Source organism: Pogona vitticeps, chromosome 9 (genome assembly GCF_051106095.1).
Source record: "Pogona vitticeps strain Pit_001003342236 chromosome 9, PviZW2.1, whole genome shotgun sequence".
Taxonomy (NCBI): Eukaryota; Metazoa; Chordata; class Lepidosauria; order Squamata; family Agamidae; genus Pogona; species Pogona vitticeps.
In genome coordinates this window covers 20,504,156-20,512,716 of record NC_135791.1, presented here as the reverse complement: position 1 = coordinate 20,512,716, position 8,561 = coordinate 20,504,156, and positions in this window count along the sequence as shown.

The following is an 8,561-nucleotide window of genomic DNA, read 5'->3' as shown; positions in this document are numbered from 1 at the left end:
TTCTATTTTTCTAGAACTATTTTCAGGAAGCATTACAAATTCTTTCTGGCTCTGCGTCTGTTTGCTTTTAAATTTTATTTTATTTATTCGACTTGTATGCTGCCCAGACTCTGCAAGATAGGATGTATTCTGGAACACACCTTTACGAAGGGGAATTGATCAAATGGTTCCAATATATGGATGGCATCTTTATGATTTGGAGGGGTTCAGAGAGCTCACTGATGCAATTTTGTGGGTGGCTGGATACTCTGGACAGCAATATCAAATTTGACACCAAATACAACTTTAATGAAATACGCTTTTTAGACCTCGCCATCAAGAAAGAGTCTGGGAAATTATACACTAGTTTATGTAGAAAGCCAACAGACTGCAATACTTACCGGAGGTTTGATAGCTTCCACCCTAGACCTCTGTGTCAGCATCTCCCCTATGGCCAATTTTCGAGAATAAAGAGAAATTGCACCATGAGAGAGGACTGTAAGCAGGAATCCCAAATGCTGAAAGACCAACTAAAAGAGAGGGGCTATCCGGATGAGGTCATAGAAAATAGACTTGCTAAGGCCACCAGGACGAGGTGCAGCAATCTCCTAAATAAAAAAGTAAGGACACCTACGAATCGTGTAAACTGTATACTGACATATGACCATGTAACAAATTAACTGACCAAATGCATAAAAAGGCACTGGGACATTCTAGAAGATTGAGGGGTTTGAAGAAGGAATACAGATATCCTTTAAAATAGTGGTCCCCAACCTTGGGCCTCCAGATGTTCTTGGACTTCAACTCCCAGAAATCCTGCCAGTTGTGCAGGGCTCAATTATGAACCAGTTGTAGTTGCTGGATCATCATGTTCTTGGACTTCAGCTTCCAGAAATCCTGGCCAGCAGAGGTGGTGGTGAGGGCTTCTGGGAGTTGTAGTCCAAGAACATCTGGAGACCCAAGGTTGGGGACCACTACACTAGACCATACCAGCTCCCATTTTGATGACATACAGAACAGTCTTTCCCAAACTTGGGTCCCCAGATGTTCTTGGACTACAACTCCCAGAAATCCTGCCCAGCAGAGGTGGTGGTGAAGGCTTCTGGGAGTTGTAGTCCAAGAACCTCTGGAGGCCCAAGGTTGGGGACCATTGCTTTAAAAGGACTAAGAATTTAAGAGATATATTGGTTAGAAGTGAATTCAAAGATACTACCCTGCACTCACCAGTTGTGTAGCTCAATTATGAACCAGTTGTAGTTGCTGGATCATCTTCAAAGGCAGCCCCATGTGAAGCTCATTGCAGTAGTCTAAACGGGTTGTTACCAGTGTATGCGTGACTGTCATGAGATTGTGCTTGTCCAGGTAGGGCCGTAGCTGGTATAATTTCCACAGCTGAAGGAAGATGCCCCTGGCCACTGAGTCCACCTGGGCTTCCAGAAACCGTCTCACCTGGATTGGTGGAAAACGAGAGGTAGAGTTGAGTGTCGTCAGCATATTGCTGACTCCTCAGCCGAAACCTCCTGATGACCTCTCCCAGCGGTTCTATGTAGATGTTAAACAGCATGGGGGACAGTATCGAGCCGTGAGGAACCCCATGACATAAACACCATTGGAACAGAGCAACTGTCCCCCAGCACCACCCTCTGGACATGGTCAGTCAGGAAGGAGCGGAACCACTGTAAAGTGGAACCACTCTGTGCTACTCCTGTCCTCTGAAGATGATGGCCACAGAGACTGGCGAAACGTTAGGAAGAACAACCTTCAGAACACGGCCAAAGAGCCACAACAACCATCAGATCCCAGCCGTGAAAGCCTTCGCAAATACAAAAACAAAATTGTTGTGTTCTCTTAAGGAATAACCGATCGATTTCGGTGTGAGCTTCCATGGTTTATAATGCATGTTCTCAGTCACGTGGGACAGATGTGGTAAGCCACATACACCAAAGACACAGTTGTGGGAGGAGAACTAAGTGAGGTAAGAAGAAGGGCACCGTTACTTTGGTGATGCACTTTGAAGTGACAATGGCATTATTAACCCCAGTCATGAATATTCAATATATTGATTATGTAGGTGTTGTTTCTGTGTAGTCAAGTCATTTCTGACTTATGGCAGTCCTAATAGGGTTTTCAGGACTTGTGAGATATCGCCCTTGCCACCTCCTTGGTGAGCTTCCAAGATCAGATGATTTGAACTCAGCTCTCTTGAGGCCTAGTCTGGCAGTCTATCCACTAGATCAGTGGTCCCCAACCTTGGGCCTCCAGATGTTCTTGGACTTCAACTACCAGAAATCCTGGCCAGCAGAGGTGGTGGTGAAGGCTTCTGGGAGTTGTAGTCCAAGAACATTTGAAGACCCAAGGTTGGGGACCACTACACTAGACCATACCAGCTCCCATTTTGATGACATATAGAACAGTGTTTCCCAAACTTGGGTCCCCAGATGTTCTTGGACTACAACTCCCAGAAATACTGGCCAGCTCTCCTGAGGCCTAGCCTGACACTCTATCTACTAGACCAGTGGTCCCCAACCTTAGGCCTCCAGATATTCTTGGATTTCAACTCCCAGAAATCCTGGCCAGCAGAGGTGGTGGTGAAGGCTTCTGGGAGTTGTAGTCCAAGATCATCTGGAGGCCCAAGGTTGGGGACCACTGCACTAGACCACACCAGCTCCCATTTTGATAACAGAGCTATCCTGGTAACACCTCGAGCCATTGGCTTTTCTGTCCATTTATACTGACGGCTGCCTCGGAAAGGGAAATATTTCCAAGATGTTGTGCTGAGTGACGTCAATGAGAAGAACCCTTTCGACTGTAGCTAGACCCGAGGCTGTAGACAAAAGCAGCCAAAGTTCCCTCAGCTCCTGCTAGTATTTAGCGATGTAAACAATATTCTAAAATCACGAACTCTTGAAGTATTTCTCATTCACATACGTTTTCTCTCCACATACGTTGTTCTCCTTAGGCCCTTGGGAGCCAGGTGTCTTATAAATCGAAACCCATTACCCTTTATGGCAATGACTCCCAGATCTATTTTTACTCCCTCAACCTTTCTTTTCTTGACTAGTTCCAGGCCGTTAAATGCTTCGTTGACATTTCCTCCTGCGCGTACCACCCTCATCTCACAGCAAACCTGGCAAAGATAAAGCTCCTAGCCTTTTCCAGCCCTTCCCCACCCCGTTGCCGTGCCCTCCTGAGAGACAAATGCTGGATAGCTCAGTGGTTTAGCTTTCTGACTATGAGAGCAGAGCCTGGGAGTTCAATTTCCCACTGGACCTCTTTGACAGGACCTGGACGTGGTGATTCATAGGGTTCCTTCCAGCTCTGCTGTTCTAAGATTATTGTCGTTATATTTTGGATCTCATCTCTCTTGCCATTCTAGCAAAAAGTCCCGGGAGGGGGTGACTTTTCCTAGTTGTGTCACTGTGAGAGAAAAAAATGTCCATGGGCCGAAATCTGACAGTGCATGGAGGGATGGTGAAGGACTATCTGGAAACGGTCCCTTAAGAAAGGAATTGCCTGAGATAGAGAACCAGTGAAGAAAATAGAGATGAGGGCCTAACGCTTCGGAACATGAGCAAAACACATCCCATCTTTACATATAGAATTTCTTTCTTTATAAAAGTCTTCTAGTTACTTCCAACTTATTCAGAATGTTTCAGGGCACTCTAGAAGCATGTTGGTAGGATATTTTTGAAGTCTCATGCCACTTGTTATTACTATTTTCCTTCAAGAAAAAAAATATCAGACTGTAATACAAAAAGAATGAGCCATTCAGCAAGTAGCATGATGTAGAGATGGGCACAAACGGACAGTTCAGCAGTTCGTGCACGTTCGCCCTTTGGATGAACAGGTGTTCAGCACTTCCTAGACTCACCTACTTCAGCAGGCACCTGCTCTGAGGCAACACCTTGGCTTCTCTACCCCGCCTCCTCTCGACCCTGCCTCTAAGTGGACAGTTGCCAGAGGAGGCAGAGCTAGGAAGCATTTAACACCTGTTTGTTCGAAGGACAAACTGGCACGAACCGCCAAAACGAATCTCTCTTTATGAGTATTTTTGTGACATCATAAAGGCTAATGACAAATAGTTGCTTTTCAAACTCTTTGAAATAGAGTAGTCCTAGACTGAGCTGGAATTTTTAGCATGTATACTTTACTGAAACAGCAACGTCTATGTTGGCTTGGGCATGTCATGAGAATGGCTGATGGTTGGATTCCAAAGGATCTCCTGAATGGAGAATTAGTGCAGGGAAATCGCCCCAGAGGGAGACCACAGCTGCGATCCAAGGAGATTTGCAAGCGGGATCTGAAGGCCTTAGGAATGGACCTCAACAGATGGGAAACCCTGACATCTGAGCATTCAGCCTGGAGGCAGGCGGTGCATCATGGCCTCTCCCAATTTGAAGAGACCCTTGTCCAGCAGGCCGAGGGGCAAAGAGGCAGTCCCAAAAGCAGCAAAATTAAGGAGCTGGACAGGGGACAGATTGCATTTGTCTTCAGTGTGGAAGGGATAATCACTCTCAAATTGGCCTCCTCAGCTGCACTAGACGCTGTTCCAAGTCCTCCATTCAGAACACGTTACCATAGTCTCTCGAGACTGAAGGATGCCTAAGAAGAAGAAGGGTAACAGGAGTGTGGTGACCTTCCAAGCTCTGGCCTATCTTAGTCCTTCCTGGACCTATCTAGTAGAGCAGTTGTTGCCCGCCTTGGGCTCCCAGATGTTCTTGGACTCAAACTCCCAGAATCCTTCACTACTACCTATGCTCACCAGGATTTCTGGGAGTTGTGGTCCAGGAACCCCTGGAGACCCAAGGATGGGAACCACTAAGGTGGAGCCTGCTGGTGACTCCAGTTTCAAGGAATTTGTGTCCCTCTCTAGTGGCCCACTCTTCCCACGAGTTTGCTAGATGTTTGCACGTCTCTTCCACCAAAGAGGGAAACTTCTGGAATGTACTGTATGTCGCAGATAACCCATTATTCAAAAAGGAAACTCTACGAGTGCTAATTGAGTGTGATGGTCACAGCAGGAGCTTTTCCCACCTCCTGTAGTTTGCAAATTAAATTACTTTGTTTTGTGATGGGTCATCACAACATGAGCATGTTTTTGTTTGTTTTTCTTTAAAAGTCTGGTTTTCTCTCAGGCACAAATGCTGGAACCACATCATGGAACACTATCATGAATTTTGCTTTAATGATGGGTTGTTATCAACAATATATCATTATATCAGCCCAAGAGCTAAATTTGGTTTCCGAGACGGTCTTTGGGAATTACATTCCAGCAGCATGTTGGTACCAAAGATTTTTTTTAAAAAAAGGACTCAAAACACTATCTTAAAGCTCTGATGTCTAGGAACTGAGGCTTATGAGAGTCATTTTGTTTTTAGAGTAGGGAAAAAATGCATAGAATCAGAGCAGCTATGAAACTCTGGTATCGTAAGGAGGAGAACATGGTCTTCTGAGAATCTTCAGAGGGATGGGTTCGAGCTAGGGCCTAAAAATTCCCTACCACTTCCTCCACCCCAGCTTATGGCACCAGGTTGATCACCAACCTCATTGACACACTGATGAGACAAAACAGTTTCCTCTCTGGCCTCTGGCCAAATCCCTGTGAGTCAGCACAACATTCATGTTAATGAGTGAATGGAGGAGTTTATTGATGCCTGACGTATACATTCATGCATCAACATGCATTTTATGGCGCAGACTGAAATTCTTATGACACCATTGCATTCATGTAATATTTCTCAGGTAGTCTTTGCTTTTGATCCCACTGAACAGGACTTAAAAGCTCACATTTCCCATTGTGCCTCCCAGAAGAGCCAGCCTGGGTGGCCTTGGGCAAGCTGCACAATCCCAGGGTGCCCCAAGAATAAGAAATGGTAAGCCACTTCTGAGTATTCTTTATCTGGAAAACCCTGAAAAGGGTCACCGTAAGTCAGACTTTATTGGACAGTACACAATTATTATTCTTTAGAGACCTGGTTAAAGGTATTATTGAATCCAGATTTTTGTTTTTTACACCTGTTTCATGTGGCTGCTTTGATTTTTTTTTTTAGGACTAAAGTTTCCAGAATCTAACGACACCCATCAACCACAGTGACAGATAATCTCTCCTCCTTATCACAACAATACACCTACAACAAAAACACACTGATCACCATAATCACCTGTCTCCTGAAAAGGACAAAAGCTGATCTCACAGCCATAAGTACTCAACTCCCAAACAAACTGCACCAGAGCACAGAGTGCTGTCCTCTGAAGATGCCGGTCACAGAGACTGGTGAAACGTTAGGAAGAACAACCTTCAGAACATAGCTAAAGAGCCTGAAAAACCCACAACAACCATTTCCAGAATCCCCCAGCCAGGATTGGCTACAGGAAAATGGGAGCTGTAGTCCAACACAGCCACTTTCCCAAGCACCAACCAAGTTTGGTGCTTCCAGAGAAGGCTGTCGGTTCTGCAGTTATCCAGTGCAATTTTCCAGAATTTAATGTGCGAGCCAGATAATAACATATAATACTCCTGGGTTTTCTTCTACCTTCCCTTCCATTTTCATTCACTGCTCTCAAGCTCACGAGAATATCTCTCCCTTCCTCAAATGTAAGGGATTAAAAGATGGAGCAGCTGCACAACGCCCTTGGGTTGGTAGTCTCTGGGGAAGTCCCTCAGATCTGGGACGAGAAAAAGGAAAGCAGGGAGGTGGTGATTGTGGAAGTGCAGCTTTCATTCTGGTTACAGTCACTGGATGATGATCAGCCAAAGCTAGGATCTCAGCTAGACTATTCAGAGCACCTCAGTGATTTCATCAGCACTCGTACAGGCAAGTCAATCAACACGACTCATGCAGAGACGAAATCGGTGCAGGCAGAAAGCCTCCATTTTTTCTCTCTCTCTTAAGCATGAATCATTTCATTTCCTGGGATCCTTTTGCGGTTGGTTGATACATATTTTTCATTTAAGATTAAGTATGCCTGAGAGAAGATGATTGCAGCAAGGTCATCCAGGACAATTCGTGCTTGCCCGTGAGGAGGAAACCGGCTGAACCCATCTCCGTTTCCACTTTAACAGCATATGAGCTAAGGGGTTCATTCCCATGAATTTCAGATAGACATTCTGCTGTAACTACAATGGGGAAAAATCTTGGAAGCACTAGAGGATTGGGGTGGGCCAATTTGCATTTCCCCCCCATTGACCACATGATGCAAAGGGAAATGGGAATCAGCCTCAAGTTCTGCCTCTGAATCCATAGTTTTTGCCTCCAAAGCTGGAGCTTCTCCTTTCTGGAAAAACGGATCCATTTGCATCGGTTCAGATGTGTGATTGCTTGAATCAGTGGTTCTCAACCTTGGGTCCCAGAAGCCCTTGAGATACACAGGTTTCTGGGAGTTGCAGTCCAAGAATGCCTGGGGACCCACGGTTGGGAATTTAAAAATAATAATAATAAAAAAAGACACAGTGGGGCGCACACACACCCTAATTCAGAATCACAACTATTTTATTTTATTGTGTTTGTATCTCACCCATCTATTAACAAAGCACTACTCTCAGAGGCTAACAGCAATGAAAGCATCTATCCATCCACCACCCACAAGCACATAAATACTAAAAATCCACAAGAAAAACACCACTGTGGTTGAAGTCAGATATGTGATAGCTAAACACTAAGACTGGGAATTTTTCTGTCTCTCGGTTTCATTGTGTGATTTTCTTCTTCCAAAAAAATCTCACTTGCAGTTTCTTCTCTCTCTGCGTCTCCAGGCCCAAGTCCTCCCTTTCCTGAATGGAAGTTCATGCACCTCTTTTGCACATTTCTTCTAAACACATGACTCTGCTTCTTAATTTTGCTTGCTCCACGTATGATCACACTGGTTAGAGAATTGCGGAAGTTCTGGCCAGAAATGTAAGCTCTGGTTTGAAGAAGTGGGCCACTGTCTGAGAAAGCTTGTGCCAAATAAAAAAAAAAAATGAGTTTTTAAGGTTCCCTAAAACACTGCATTGTTTCTGAGGTAAAGTGGTCCCCAAGTTAGGGACGTGGTGGCGCTGCAGGTTAAACTGCAGAAGCCTCTGTGCTTCAAGGTCAGAAGACCAGCAGTCGTAAGATCGAATCCATGCAATGGAGTGAGCTCCCGTCGCTTGTCTCAGCTCCCGCCAACCTAGCCGCCCAAAAGCATATAAAAATGTGAGTAGATAAATAGGCACCACCTCGGTGGGAAGGTCACAGTGTTCCATGTCTAGTCACGCTATCCACATGATCTGGGAAACAGTCTATGGACAAAACGCTGGCTCTACGGCTTGGAAATGGGGATGAACACCATGCCCTAGAGTCGGACATGGCTGGACTAAATGTCAAGGGGAAGCTTTACCTTTACCTAAGGTCCCCAAGTTTGGGTTCCCAAATGTTATTGGACTACAATGCCCAGAAATCCTGGCTAGCACAGGTGATGGAGAATGTCAAGGCTGGGAACCACTTGGCTATGACGAATCGCCCTGGAAATATCTGCATAATTTATTTAATTTCTGCATTTCTCCATCATTCTTTGGAAGCCTCATAAATGCACATATTCCTGAAGCAAGAGATGCTTTTTCT